Source organism: Alexandromys fortis, unplaced genomic scaffold (assembly GCF_014885135.2).
Source record: "Alexandromys fortis isolate MF-2015 unplaced genomic scaffold, M_Fortis_MF-2015_v1.1 scaffold_182, whole genome shotgun sequence".
In the NCBI taxonomy this organism is placed as follows: Eukaryota; Metazoa; Chordata; class Mammalia; order Rodentia; family Cricetidae; genus Alexandromys; species Alexandromys fortis.
The window spans coordinates 2,850,624-2,866,928 of record NW_026068068.1 but is presented as its reverse complement, the minus strand read 5'-3'; the positions used below and the strand labels follow the sequence as shown (position 1 = coordinate 2,866,928).

General features: G+C 37.3%; 1 pseudogene; it reads right to left on the bottom strand.

The window, feature by feature from the left end:
* Positions 1-1,060: 1,060 nt before the first annotated feature.
* On the bottom strand, positions 1,061-1,561 carry LOC126487819 (60S ribosomal protein L23a-like; annotated as a pseudogene).
* Between the last annotated feature and the right edge of the window lie 14,744 nt (positions 1,562-16,305).

Here is a 16,305-nt window from a genome sequence, read left to right as displayed (position 1 = left end):
AGGATGTAGTTCCATCTGTATCTATAGAAAAGAAAGTGTCAAAGCTCTCCAAGTACTCATGGGGAGACTTTGGACTTGGCAGCAAATTTGATAACTGAAGACTTAATTTCCCCAGTGACTCAACTAATACTGCAGATTTTATCTTCTCTTTTTTTTTCCTGAAAATTAAGAGTAAATTGACTGGCTCAATAGACTCACTGAGTCCATTTAGATAAGTATTTAGTGTGTTTATTAAGTTGTTTATGTAGTATAAGAATATAAGTGATTTAATAAAGATAAGACTTCAGATAAACATCAACACACTTCTGTAGCTGGTCCATTTCAAGCAGTTAAAATAAATTAAAAGATAAAACACTGTTCACACATGCAAAAGATTATTGATCATTATCCAAGGGAAACATTTAAAATGGGAAGCAATCTTTCGCTTTTGAACACAAAGACATATGCATGCACGAGGCACACCTCTCTATAGTCTACCGATGCTTTACATAGAAGGAAAAGATGGAGAGCTATGCTCTGTAGTGTTCACCATAATGAGATATAACTAAAAAGTACTTACTGTTTATAGACAAGTATTAATGGCCAGTGTTATTTATAGCACAAATAATGGGGATCTTTGAATGAGACAAAATGTTATTAATTTTGTTATTTATTTATTTTTACATACATCAAGGTATAGCCAGTGAAAGATTACTAAGGTATAAAACCTAGATGCTGTCAGTAGAATTTAAATAACATAGAACAGATCTCTGCCCAACCTTCTCTGTTTACATTCAGTGTGTTTGCTTGTAGTTTTCCAAGACATAATTTGACATTTGAAAAATTTTGTGGAAAGATGTTAACCAAGAGGAAGGTCTGTCTTATCCTTCATCCCCCAAAAGTACTAGAGCTTAACACTACCATTTCATTGTATATATGTAATATATAACTTTCTTTTTTATTTAGGGCAATAAAACAACACACAATATAATCGCTACTGGAAAGGATATTTGAAACACTGCTGAGTTTATAAATGGTGGCCTAATAAACCCTTTTGGAGCTTTTTTTTTTATGGTGAAAAAGTGTATATTTAGAATTAGCCGGCTGGGCTCAGTTTAGATGATTCCAATCTTATTGGCAACATCCAGAGCATCATAATCAGGAGCCAACCGAACATACGCCTTCTTCTCTCTGTCGGGCCTTAGGAGGGTGTTGACTTTGGCCACATCAATGTCATAGAGTTTCTTCACAGCCTGTTTGATCTGATGCTTGTTGGCCTTGACGTCCACAATGAACACAAGTGTGTTGTTGTCTTCTATCTTCTTCATTGCTGACTCGGTGGTCAGGGGGAATTTGATGATGGCATAGTGGTCAAGCTTGTTCCTCCTGGGCGCGCTCTTCGGGGGTATTTAGGCTGCCTTCGTAGCCGCAGGGTCTTGGGCCGCCGAAAGGTGGGCGATGTGCGGATCTTCTTTTTGTGGCTGTGGACGCCTTTCAGCACTGCTTTCTTGGCTTTCAAGGCCTTCGCTTTAGCTTCGGCTTTGGGAGGGGCGGGAGCTTCCTTCTTCGCTTTAGGTGCCATCTTGACGAAAAGGGTGGCCTACTCTCGTTCCCATGAGCTTATATGATGAAGTCCCCTTTGGGAGCTCTTGATGGAATCTGAGATGCCGGACTTTCTTGGGAAATACCAAGACTGCTACCCTCCTAAAGTATTAGCTGGAAGTGTGAGGCATAGTAGGAATGCAGTCAAGTTTCTGCACTGGTTTGGAAAGATTGTTTACTGTAGTTATACCGTGTACAGTGTCTTTCAAATGTTCCACATACACTCACCATGGACACTTGCTATTCCACAGTCTGTTTTAGGAACTGAGTAGCTGACCTTTACAATCAAGGACGTAGCTTGATTACACAGATCCCTCCATTCCCAAGTATTTATGCAATACAATTTCATTATTACTTCCATTCAAAAAGGAGTCTCTTCTTCTGTATGGAGGCCAAAAATTGCGGCCCACTTCCACTTTGTCTGATGGTCAGAGGGTTTGGACATTGACAAGCATAGTTGCGCATTCCAACTCAGGATGTGACTGCTTGCTTCTTTTGACATTAAGATGAGTCCATGCCAAGCATCCTGACAACAGCTTGCTGCAGTCTGACAAAGGAAAGAAGATCGTGATGACGACCGGTGATTTCCAGCCTCTTAATGGACTTGCTGTGCAGACTTCCAGACCTAGTGAGTCCTGTTCACCTTAAACTTGGACCAGAAACACAGACTGCAATATTTCTAGACTATTCTTTTGGACACAGAACTCATTTTGACAGTAAGGTATTGAATCTATTGTTACAATATAAAATCTAAAAGCTGAGACCTAAACTTTCCGCTCAGGGAAAAAGGACTCCTTACAAGGAGTGTGAAGTCCTCTTCAAATGAGGAGGTAAGCCTAAGGGAGCTGCTGCTGCTCGGAGACTGCTGTTGGACTCTCCACCCATCAGAAAACCAAACCAAAACAAAATAAAGAAACCTTTCCTTTGTCTTTTAATTAAAATGGATTTAAGACCTGGGTGGTGGTGGCACTCCAGAGGCAGAGGCAGGCGGATCAGAGTTCAAGGCCAGCCTGGTCTACAAGCGCTAGTTCCAGGACAGGTTCCAAAGCTACAGAGAAACCCTGTCTCGAAAATACCATAAAATAATTGTTATAAAATACAATGTTCCTTCCATTTTATGACTAGCTTTTGAGTGTGTCAAATGAATTCTTAAATAAATGATTGTCTTTTTCTTACAAAAAAGAAAAAACAATAAAATAAAATAGAATGGATTTAAGAAAATTGTAATATGACAAATTGTTGGTTTATTGTTCATTTCCATTCTAAAATTATGGTATTGACCATTTAATGTTTGTAACTACTTTAGTTTACTATAAGATGTTGAGAAAAGTTTGATATTTTGTATGAGTACTTGGATTTAATATATTTGATAAGAAATTTAGATTTTGATACAACAAAAAGTTGTTTAAAAGCACTCTAGACCACCATCAACAAAAAAGGCATTCCCAACTCTGGTGATCCCCTCTTTTTTTAACTAGGAGGCTGTAGCCTTAGGAGCAATGTTTATTCAAAAAACATTATCTAATTGCAGATGAACTCTCTTGACAAAAAATTGTCTCAAAGACACAGAGCCCAAAAGTATTTTTCTCCCTTAATTTTTTTGTTTGCAGAGGTCGGCAGTCATTGATGAGTTTGATCCTTTTTCCTCCCAGGCCCCTAAAACAGGGATGTGTATGCTTATAATACATGTACCTAAAAGGGCTAAGTCTGGGAAACGGTAAAGTGTTCACCTATGGCAGATGCAATCATCCGTCCTGTTGCAGAAGCACAGACTTTATTAAAATTAATAAAGAGGAAGGAATTGTGGAAGCCGAAAAATGCAGGCCCATTTCCAGAGAACTTGGAGGTTGGCAAGCATAGTTGCACATCCCAGCTCAGGATGGGATTACTTGGTTCTTTTGAAATTAAGATAGCTCCATGCCATTCTGGACAGATGCTCAGAATATGCAAAGGTACTTCTGCTCCTGCTTTTGTAACTATAAGGTCACCTGGGGAGCAGTCTAGAGCACCTTTGCTACCTAGACTACAGACTACAGAGGATTTGATGTCTCAGAGTGATAAGGTGATTGACTGTGTGAGTTATCCTTTGTATCATGTTAATAAAGTCTTTTGGTACCTTCTCTCCCTTCCTACCCCATTTATGTTGGGTATGAAAACTGTGGAAAAATAAACATTTTTGGTGGATTTCAGGACTTTAAAATTTCAGGATTCCACTAATCATTAGAATACCCTCCCGGTATTATCCTATGTTTTCTGTCTTATTGTTTTATGTGTCTTAATAGCCTTTACTTATATTTCTTTAATTCCCATGCCCCTACCCTGGCAAGAGGTGATTTTGTCAAGGCTGGACCTCGACACTTCTGGACCTTGGTTCTGGCCTGAATCTGTTATTGTAAAAGCAGCAGAATTTTCCAGACATAGTATTGTGTGACATACAGACAGTAAGACTTAAAAGACTAAAGCTTTTGCCTTTTCTAGAAGGCCTCAGAGTCTCATCCTGAAGAAATTTTGTTTCCTGAGAGATGAAAAGGGCAAGCCAAGGTTTCTGAAGCAGCACCAGATAGCTGACAGAGGAGCCAGGTTTCCCAAGGCTTCCCAGGCCCATTTGGAAGGAAGAAATATTTCCATCCACAGTCCACAGTGTTTTGAAGTTTTGTTATGCAGAAAAGGGTGGATACACAGAGGAAGCAGTGTTGTTTTGTCGTTGTTGTTTTCTGCTTCTTTAATGAGATAGTTCAGATGCATAGTTGATTTCCAGATCTTTCAGGGTTTAAGAGGCTGATACTGAGAATGATACAAGTAACTAAATGGTAAATGACAGATACTTTAATATTATATATGTAATATATTTAATTGGAACAGTGTTTAAATGTAAAGCGCCAATTACATGGTGCGAAGTCTATACTTTATCACTACCTTGACCATTCTATTAATCCAATTGTATTATATTAGATACTTTTCATGGTAGCAATTAAGGCTATTTTCTTTGAGACTCAAATCACCTAATGAAGGTCTCCTGAAAAATTATAGTAACAGTGATTAGAATTTACAGAGATTCTACACTGAAGACACAACTCTTACTTAACCATGGGAGAAACAGCTGTGAAATGATTATGACAGATATATTTCTATATCCACTTCACAAAAGTATTTGCCTCGTGGAAGTTAGTGTTTCAAAATGATTTGAGTCTTGAAATTTGCAAAGCCTTTCCCAAGCATAGATAGATAGATAGATAGATAGATAGATAGATAGATAGATGGAGGAATATGTTGGAGAGATAGGTTAGTAGTAGATCTTTCACTTAGAATTTGTGGGACTCTGGTTTCCCCAGCTCTGGGAAAAATAAAGAAGAAGAAAGTAGTAACAAAATTCTGTAAGTCTTTCTACAACAAAAACAAAAGTTAAAAGTTGACTGTTGAACCTTGGGCAGCTTTAATATGCCCATATTTCACCCAATATTGGAATGCTGTAAAGTTCCAACAGCAAGAGTGAGTAACCAAAACTGCTTCTCAATAACATGGTTTCTAATTTCAGAGAAATAATAATCATATAAAAATATAGTGGTGAGAGATTGGAAGAAAGAGCAGAAAATTGCAAAACTGGGCACAGTAGACGATCAGCTGTTAAAAAGTTTGAAAAGTCAATAAACAGAGCTAAAAACTTGTCTTCTAAAATCATTTTTCTAGTAAGATAAATAGAGCTTTCTCCACCTTAAATTCTCATTTGACAGTATCCTAGCAGTGTCTTGGCCATTAGTGCATTGGGTAGCCTCAGGGAGATATTAAAAAAGTGGTTCTTAAGATGCTGATGGTCTCCATTCTGGACTCATGAGTCATCTGGACACAGCTTGTAATGTAAGAGACAATCCAGTCCTCACCTTTAAGGAGGTACAGTTATTAATACTGAAGATTCAATGAACATTCTTTCCTTTCAAAGTAGTTTCTCAGGGCATTGTAAAGAAAGGAGTAACATTGATTTACATTTGTTCCTGATGTACATCCCAACGACCAAGACAAATCCCTTCCAAGCTGAAACACACTTGCGGTGAAATGCATAGCTACCAGAGTCATGGCACTAGGGAAGGGAAGGAATATCTCTCACTAAGAAGCCAACCCCGTTAGCTTTCCTTTCACATCAATATTCACATCATCACTAAGATGATTTTACTGGGAGTTGTTGAACAGATAGTTCTGGAATTATTTTTAAACAAATAGATGTGTACTATTCGCATATTATGGAACTTTCTGAAGTGTTTTCCAGTTTTTAATTAGTTATAGAAAGTAGCTGAGACTGAATGGAAAGTAAACACACAGCTGGGCAGTGGTGGCGCATGCCTTTAATCCCAGCACTCGGGAGGCAGCTGCAGGCAGATCTCTGTGAGTTTGAGGCCAGCCTGGTCTACAAGAGCTAATTCCAGGACAAACCCCAAAGCAACAGAGAAACCCTGTCTTGAAAAAAAAAAACAAAAACAAAACAACAACAACAAAAAGGAAGTAAACACAAACAGATATTATACTTTATGTATATGGGTATTTTGCCTGCATGTACATTTGTATACCACATGCATGCCTGTGTCTCTGGAGGCCAGAAGGGGTTATTGGCTCTTCTGGAACTGGAGTTACAGATGATTGTGAGCTGCCACATGGGTGCTGGGAATGAACCCAGAGTGTCTGCAAGAGTAATCAGTGCTCCTAACTGCTCATCCAAGTCTATAACTCCATTCTTTAATAATTTTGTGTTTTAAATTCTATGCATTAACACTTTATTATATCACTCATTCGCTTTCTCATTCTTCCAACTCGTCTTGTGGCCTTTTCAAAATTATGATCTCATATTTAATTCCTATTGCTACATGTATATACATATGTGTAGTAGGAGGCTGCTCATTTGTTCCAGCTGCCAGACTCAAAATAACCACACAGAAACTGTATTAATTAAATCACTGCTTGGCTTATTCACTTATGCATATTTCTAGATAGCTCCTACATCTTCAATTAACCCATTTTTATTATTTTATATTTACCATGAGGTTCATGGCCTACATGCAAGATTCCAGCTGGCGACTAGCATCTTTCTCCTCTGGCACTCTCACTGACTCCGCCTACTTTCTCCGAACATTTAGTTTGTTTTCCCATTTAGATCTATTCTGCCCTATCACAGGCCAAAGGAGCTTCTTTATTCATTAACCAATAAAAACAACACATATACAGGACTTTCCACACCACATATGTATATATGTATGTTGATAAATTAACCTTGGCATTATGTGTGTTTAGATTTCAGCATCTCTTGTGGTCAATCATCTTTCAACATTGAGTGTTCAAATGGTAGCTTCAAGATGACAAAGCCAGAATCACTGAAGGCCATAGATGCAAAGCCAGTTGCTTTATGATGCTAATTTGTGAGACATTCCATAGGTCTCAGTGACAATTATGTATTTTGAAAAATACAATTATCAAATGAAGTACATTAAAACTTAGCTGATATATTAAAAATGTTGGGAATAATTTCCAGGTAAACACAAGAAGAAACAATATTATAATTTAACTTTTTACCATTTATTTTGTGGAGGTTTTGTTTGTATTTGGACAAAAAATAGTATATTTTATTCAATATAAGGGTGGATACAGGCCTATATGTCATTCATTCAAAAATGACTGTCCAACTTCATTAAAATAAAGTAAAATAAAATAAATTAGAAAGTAGTAGACAGATGCAATAAAGACCTTTATATAAAAAAGCTCATTATCAACCCACCAATACCCACATGATCTAAAATGTGAGCTGAGTACTCAATGTATCTGTTGACCAATTTATTTGGAATTGAATCTTTGCTAAATGGCTTTGTGATTGCTAGAGTGCATTCTGTCTTGTCTTTTGTCCTACCTCAACCCTAATTCTATGATATTCTTAGAACTAATGAGGAAAAAAAACTAAACTTAATTTCCTAGGTAATCTAACTTATGGAACTATTTTACACACTTGTGGGCATCTATTTATATCTATTCAGTTATGTCTATATGCATATCCATGTCATCTATTGTTATCTATAGTCTATTTCCGTCCTCATATCCAGTCAGACATTGTTTGACTAGGACATCTTCTGAGAAAGACATCATCAGATGGTTTCATTGTGTGAACATCACAGAGTACACTTGCACATGAGATCTTGGACCTGACAGGTATCATAATCTGATGTGACCACTACTGTATGTGAAGTCTGTCATTAACCAAAATGTTGCCATGTCGTGCAGGACTACATAAAGATAGAGATATATGTGCACATGGATATGGATACTTATAGATCATATAGATTGATTTACATATATATGCGTACATACATATACAGAACAATGCTTTTCAATAGTTAAGCACTTTTAGAATTTAGAGAGTCTCTAAAATTTAATTTTAAGAGCTTCTATTTAAAGTGAACTAAATATTTGCAGAAAATTTCCAAGATCAGATCGTGTAAGAACTGGATTAATTTTTAAATAAATAATTTATTTTACTTGTACATATGTATGTACACATCTTCATGTGTGTATAGAGGTCATAGAACAGCATCAGATATCATTTTTTCAGGCATCATGTACTTTCCTTATTGAGACAGGGTTTCTCATTGGTCCTATGCTCACTGATTAGGCTAGACTGGCTGGCCAATGAGCTCCAGAAATGGATCCACTTGTTACAGCCTCTCGAGCACTAGGATTGCAAACATGCTCTGCCTCACCCCGCTTTTTTACTTAGGTTCTGGGAATCTCAGGTCCTCATGCCTACTGAGCTATTTTCTGAGCCTGCTAGTAAATACATTAATAAGAAGTATAGAAAGTTCTTGCAAGGGCATGGTAAGAATACAGAGCTGAAGAGCTCAGTCAAGGTGTTTGGAGTTGTGTCTGCTGTGAGGCATTTGTTGACCTCTGGAGTACAGGCTATAGCTACAGGAGATAGGAGGAAAGAATAAGGATGAAACAGTGTGCCTGGAGATTGGAGGAAGAGAAACACTATAGGCGGTGGTGGCACAAGCCTTTAATCCCAGCTGAGGCAATGGTAGAGGCAGTTGGATATCTGTGAATTTGGGGCCAACCTGGTGTACAGAATGATTTACAGGACAGCCAGGGAAGTCACACAGAGAAACCCTGTCTAGAAAAACCAAGCAAAGAAATACAAACCACTAAAGGTTGCTCAGAGAGTGCCTTGGAGCCACCTTCCTCAAGGGAGAGGAGCTGTGCTCTGAGAGTTCACACTAGGGATGCTGTTCCTGGGTAGCATGACTTCTGGTTGAATAGCTGCCTAAGATTCTCAGCAGTGAGAGATGGTCCTTAACATGAGTGTCCTTTCCAACTGATACAACATTGAGAGATAATCCAAAGCAGAAGTCAACACACCTAAATTCAAGCCTACAGCTTGATTTCTTATATTATTATTTTATTGATTTTTGTTGAGTTCTACATTTTTCTTTGTTCCCCTCTTTACCTCTTCCATCCCCTTCAACCTTCCCCAAAGGTCTCAATGCTCCTAATTTACTCAGGAGATCTTGTCTTTTTCTACTTCCCATGTACATTAGATCTATGTATGTCCCTCTTAGGGTCCTCATTGTTGTCTAGGTTCTCTGGGATTGTAATTTGTGGGCTGGTTTTCTTTGCTTTATGTTTAAAGATCATCTCTTATGAGTAAGTACATGTGATACATGTCTTTCTGTGTAAGGGTTACCTCACTCAAAATAATGTTTTCTAGCTCCATCCATTTTTCTGCTAAGTTCAAGATATTGTTTTTTTTTTCTGCTGTGTAGTACTCCATTATGTAAATGTACCACATTTTCCTTATCTATTCTTCAGTCAAGGGGCATTTAAGTTGTTTCCAGGTTCTGGCTATGACAAACAATGCTGCTATGAATATAGTTGAGCCTATGGCCTTGTGGCACAATTGATAATCCTTTGGATATATACACAAAAGTAGTATTACTGGGCCTTGAGGAAGGTTGTTTCCTAATTTTCTGAGAAATTGTCACACTGACATCCAAAGGGGCTGAAGCAGCTTGCATTCCCACCAGCAATGCAGAAGTGTTCCCTTTACCCCCAAATCCTCTCCAGCATAAGTTGTCATCAGTGTTTTTGACCTTGGCTATTCTTACAGGTATAAGATAGAATCTCAGAGTTGTTTTAATTTGCATTTCTCTGATGACTAAGGATGTTGAACATTTCCTTAAGTGTCTTTCAGCCATTTTAGATTACTCTGTTGAGAGTTCTCTGTTTAGGTCTGTACTCCATTTTTTTTATTGGATTATTTGTTCTTTTGATGACCAGTTTCTTGAGTTCTTTATATATTTTGGAGATCAGACCTCTGTCTAATGTGGGGTTAGTGAAGATCTTTTCCCATTCTGTAGGTTGTCGTTTTGTCTTGTTGACCGTGTCCTTTGCATTACAGATGCTTTTCAGTTTCAGGAGGTCCCATTTATTAATTGTTTCTCTCAGTGTCTGTGCTGCTGGGGTTATATTTAGGAAGTGGTTTCCTGTTCCAATGCATTCAAGTGTACTTCCCACTTTCTCTTCTATAAGGCTCAGTGTGGCTGGCTTTATGTTGAAGTCTTTGATCCATTTGGACTTGAGTTTTGTGCATGATGATAGAATGGATCTATTTTCATTCTTCTACCTGTTGATATTCAATTATGACAGCATCATTTGTTAAATATGTTTTCTTTTTTTCATTTGATATTTTTTGCTTCTTTGTCAAAAATCAGGTGTTCGAAGGTGTGTGGATTGATATGCAGGTCTTCAGTTTGGTTCCACTGGTCCTCGTGTCTGTTTTTATGCTAATACCAAGCTGTTTTCAGTACTGTAGCTCTGTAGTAGAGTTTAAAGTCAGGGATTGTGATGCCTCCAGAAGTTCTTTTATTGTACAGGATTGTTTTGGCTATCCTGAGTTTTTTCCTTTTCCACATGAAGTTGAGTACCGTTCTTCTGAGGTCTGTGAAGAATTTTGCTGGCATTTTGATGGGCATTGCATTGAACCTGTAGATTGCTTTTGGTAAGACTGTCATTTCTACTATGTTAATTCTACCTACCAAAGAGCATGAGAGATCTCTCCACTTTCTGGTATCTTCTTCAATTTCTTTCTTCAAAGATTGAAAGTTCTTTTGAAGTTCTTGTCATACAAGTCTTCCACTTGTTGGGTTAGAGTTATTCTGAGTTGATTTTTTTTTTCTATTTGTGGCTATTGTGAAGGGTGTTGTTTCTCTGATTTCTTTCCCAGCCCTTTTATCATCTGCGTACAGGAGGGATATTGCTTTTTTAAAAATATTAATCCTGTATCTTGCTACAATACTGAAAGTGTTTATGAAGTGTAAAAGTTTCTTGGTAGAATTTTTGGGTTCACTTATGTAAACTATTATATCATCATCAAACAGTGAGAGTTTGACTTCTTTTCTTATTTGTAACATCTTGAAATCCTTTTGGTGTCTTATTGCTCTAGTACTGCTTGATCTTGTGAGAGAAGTATCTCCACTTATCAGGACACCATGTGACATCATTTACTCAGTGTCTTCTGAATATTGTGTGAGCATTTGTATGTGTGTGTGTGTGTGTGTGTGCATTAGTTTTTAAAAGCCTGAGTTTTTAAGAATCTTGTGTTGAGCCTTTTAGTCATTGATTGCCATCTAAGTCTTATACTAAAATGTCTTAGCTAAGTTATGAGAGGTAAGTAACTATGACTATCTAGTTTTTAATCCCATCAAAGACCTGGGAAGGAAAACAATATTACCCGTGTAAGCAGAAGTACAAATAAGTTACTTCTAAAACGTGCAAACAATGACAGAGACCTGGGAAATCACCCAAAGTCTTATTTGCAAGACTGGGGCAACCAACCTTGGCTAAAGCCTAAAGTATCTGACAGACCATTTTCTGAGGCAAGAATTCAAAAGACTATCCTACCTTGTCTTGGCAAGTTTCAGTAGTCATTTTTGTTTGTATCCTGCTTGTCGGGTTTGAACACTGTGCATATTGTCAGTAGCTGAGGCAAGAGTAGTTCTTTGCCCAAAGGCCAGTTTTGTCAAGAGAAAATAAGCTCCAAGTGAAGTGTCTTCAGTGCCTAACATTCTCTTGGGAATAGATAGATGCTGCCAGGAGCAATTGTATCTCACATCAACAGAATCTTTGTGCATCCGGAGAACCTGACTATTCTAACTATAAGGATGACAAACATGTGTGACTAATGATTTGTAATTCTTAATATCTACATAGATTAAAGACCAAGGCTTCATATTATAAAAATAAACAATCTTTAAACAGATGTGCAGCAAACGAGGACAATGACCTCAAAATGTAAACAATATTTACATGTATATGTGCATATATATATATATATGTATCTTGATCAGAGGTAGAAATATATAGTGCAATATGATAAATATATCCTAAAATTCCATCAATGTACAAAATATCTTATGCAGAGGTATACATGCACATACATAATATTACAAAAATAACTTCGTATATGTACACAAATATTTCATATAGAAATAGGAGCATATTCAATATAACAAATAAACTTTGCATTTGTATTAATATACAAATTATCTTAGACAGGAATACAAAGATAATTTTATGTATGTGTCAATATACAAAAATCTATACTAATGTAAATTGTCTATAACTAATAGTTCATAAGTAGATACACTAATTTACCTATTATCCCATCCCATCCATTCCCCTTTTTTCTTTTCTTTCCAAAACAAGATTCTCCAGCCTACTACATATTCTACCCCCACCCTATACAACTTACAAATAATCCGTAACAGATGACAATTGTTTCTAACCCTAAAGACAAATGCTGTTGGGAGAGGGGACATCATTTTCTAGAATTACTTCCAACTGTCATGGGGGTGATTGTATTTCTATGGGATCCCGTGAAAACTAAAGGGATGGCTAAGTCTCAAGAGTACTGTCTGGTACAGTTGTAAATAGTCTCTGAGTAGTCTCAGATTCTTGTGAAGTTTTGGCCAGAATGTTGTAAGAAGGTACACTATCTCAACTAGCCAAGATGAATCATCTTAAGCAGTTTGTAACTCAAAACCAGTCTTTGAGTGGTGTTATCAGCTCAATGGCATCATATGAGCTAGGTAGAATCATTGATGTGGGACCCATCTTCTTTATGGAGACTTCAGAGATGAGTGTAGGAAAATGTATTGCTTACTGTGGAAAACTTAAACGTTATTTAGGTCAAAATGGAAAGTTTTGATAGACTTATATTTAAGGTAAGGTACTATAGACAAAAATAGGTATAGGGAGAAGTAGAATTTTTGAAAGAAGAGTTTTGATAACCTTAGTCCCTAGATTTTTATTTTTCTTTTGTCCCACACCACATGGCTCTCCTGATATGAAACAGAAACTCTGAATTTTTTAACAATATGCTTGGATTTAGAGAAGGAGAACCACAGTTCAACTCCAAAGTCAGCTTTGATTTTTAAGTGAGTTGGAATTACCATTATTCTGAGAAGTAGAGAGATATGTATGTTTAGGTAGTGAGATTTTACCCTGCAAAAAAATATTGGTATTTTGTCAGATTTTTTTTTCTTTTATTGGCTTGGTGATTTGATTTCCAACTTCAGTAAGCTGTCACTCATGTTAGGGTGGGCTTTGATGTAGCTGTCGTTGAGTCATTTTTGTTCCTGCAAATAATCCCTCACCGATATTTCTGTAAGGAAACCCAATATTCGAAGTTGGATATGATGCAATAATTACTTTGTTTTGCTGTGGTAAGAGCACACAGGTAAGGAGACATATGTTTGTGTTGTGTCTTCCCAGTGTAAGTCCCTGTCTTTTGCCTCTGTCTTTAGAGGCCCTGCCCTTGTGCCCATCAAACCTTGACCCCTTCCCCGAGGAAGGGCAAGGCAGCCTGCCAAAACCTTGACCACTCCCCCAGTCTATTTTAACTGCTCCCCAGAAAGTTCATTCATGCCCCGCCCCCCCCCAAAGTTGGCAGCTTCCTGGTTCCCCTTGGGGCCACTCGAGAGCGCAGGAATCCCATTAAACCTGAATATCCTTTAATTTGGCTTGATTGGGATTTTTGCATCGGCAGAGAGCTAGCATTAGGAATATTCCTAACACCCGGGAAAAGTCCTGTCACACAATGACAGCATACCTACTAAATAGACCCAGCTGACCTGGAGTTCATGGAGATTTCTTGCCCCTGCCTCTGTTGTGCTAAGGTTAAAAGCATGCCCCACCATGCCTCTGTACAATCTATATCTTAGCACAGTTTCTACTTGATTTCTTCATTATCCCGTTGCAATAATAAAGGGTTTCTTCAAAGGGTAAGTTTCTATGCATCTTATTTTAAACTGAAAATAATTTCCCATTTAATTTGGATCACAGAGTTACTACCCAGAATTTCCCTAAAAAATCTCTAGGTTATTTAATAATAGTCTTCAATTCATCCTGAATCTAACTGTTAAAAACTGTTAGTCTTAGTCATCAAAGTCCCCCTTTTCAATCCCTAGTGTTGGGATTGAAGCAGGATCTCCTGCATGCTGTGTAAGTGGTCTACATTCCCTGTTATACCTAATTTTTTAAAACTGTGTATCCAAGTCAGGATACTTTCTTCCCTTTGACTAATAGGGAGACCAGAAGAAGAACTCTCTCTCAGCCCTGCTGCTCCACTCCTAGTGATCAGTATAATATTGACTTTTATCACAATAGCACCAAACGGCTGATTCATATCCAGCTTGTGGCCATCACTAATTCACTTCCTATTTCATTTGTTCATATTTGCTGCCCTTATTACATATTTGTAGTATCTGTTTACTTTCCCAGGCTGTATTAATATTTATATAAAATAAATAATATAAAAATATATTAAATTTTTTAAAAAAATAATATATAATAAAAACATATTAAATTTTTGGCCAGTCTAATGACTAACTGTTAATGGATTCTTATGAAGAAATATGAAAATGTTTGATAAGGTCCTGCTATCTATACTAATCTAAATACTGTATGAATTTCACAATGCCTGTTTCTTTTTTTTAAAGAAACTACACAACGTTTGTTTATACATATGTGTTATATACATGTAGCAGTTTGTAGTAGATGCTGAATAAATATTTATTAATGGTTAATGACTACAAACTGTTGTACACCGAAGTCATTTCAAGCACTAGCAAGAATCACCAGTTTTTAAAAAGCATGCTTTGCTGTTTACGTTTAAACAATAAGGATGAAAAACTACAAGTCAAGGCTTTCCCTTCTCAGTGAATAACCAATATGCGTTTGGGCAGTACACTCACAAGGTTTGTGGAAATTAACTTCACACCCGTAACTCTGTATTGAAATAGATTGTTTGAGAATAATTCTTCCTTTTGAGAAGGGTGAAGGATTAATCTGCAGATGTTCATGCTAGAGCTGTGTTGTGTTGAAATTTGTCAGGGAGAAGATAAATTGGCCCTCCTTGACAAGTAAATCACACCATAGCTAATCCCTTGGGAAGGCCAGAGAACTGTTATGGTAGCAAAAGTGACCTGGAAAAAGAAGGCGCCCTCAATGTGTGCTGTAGAAGGAGAAAAGTTAGGGGGGCATGCTCAGAAAGGAGGTGAGCATGTACAGGATGTCAGATTTGTTTTTATTAGACACACATACACACACACACACACACACACACACACACACACGACACAATTGTAGCTATATTGGAGTGCATTCTTTGGAGAATTGTTGGTATGATTTAAAATGAGAGGCACACTTAAGGTTTATCTGAGAAACAGTTAACCGCAACTTGTCCAATAGGAAGAGGTATCGAGGAGATGCATTATCAGATCTTTAAGATGTCCACTCAAGTGACAAGGGTTCACCCCTCAGCTGATGACTCAGGAGAAGGTGAGGGAGGTTGGAAGGCTGTTTAGGAAGCTCAGAAAAGTATCAACTTTGTAACAAGTTTGCAAGATGCTGATACCCTAACAAACAGTATGGGTGTTCTGATATAGACTATCTACAAGGTAGATTTCATTCTAAAAAAAAAAAATCTAGTAATCTATCCAAGAAAAGGATTTTTTTTCCAAAGAGAAAGCAAATGTTCTGAAGTGTTCATGGAGCAATGCACTTAGGTTTGTCAGATTTAGAAAAACAAATAAAAGACCAAACAACCAAAAGGACTAGAACTGCAGGAAGATCAGTTAGATTTGAATATCGCATGGATGCAGATAATCTTTACACTCCAAGTTTTTTTTAATTAATTAATTAATTTATTTATTTTTTACATTCCAAGTTTTTATGGATAAATATCCACGGCATGTTTATAGTCTTTCAAGAGGCCCTGCCACAAAACATTTAAATGGTGTTGATAAAAAGCTGACCACATACTTTTTGGTTTTCAGCAGTAAGAGGAAAAAAGCCATACTATTTTACAATGCTGGCTTTCTGGGCCATCCTGCCAGTGCAAACTCTTGACTCTTTCAGGCAGGCAGTCCAGCTACAGAGCATTTGAGTGTGGTTGGTGAGCAGACTAATGCAGCTTGCTTGCTGGTAGGGACCTTGAAATGCCAGAGTTGTGTCAATAAACATGACTCCAGCCAGTACCTGTGCTATGAGGCTAAAATCTCAAAAAGCTAAAAAAAATGGGCTGGATCCAGCCATTAAAACCATGGCTTTAATCCTACCCATATTGCTTAACAAATTAAAGACTCATATGATCAAAAGAGAGAGAGAGAGAGAGAGAGAGAGAGAGAGAGAGAGAGA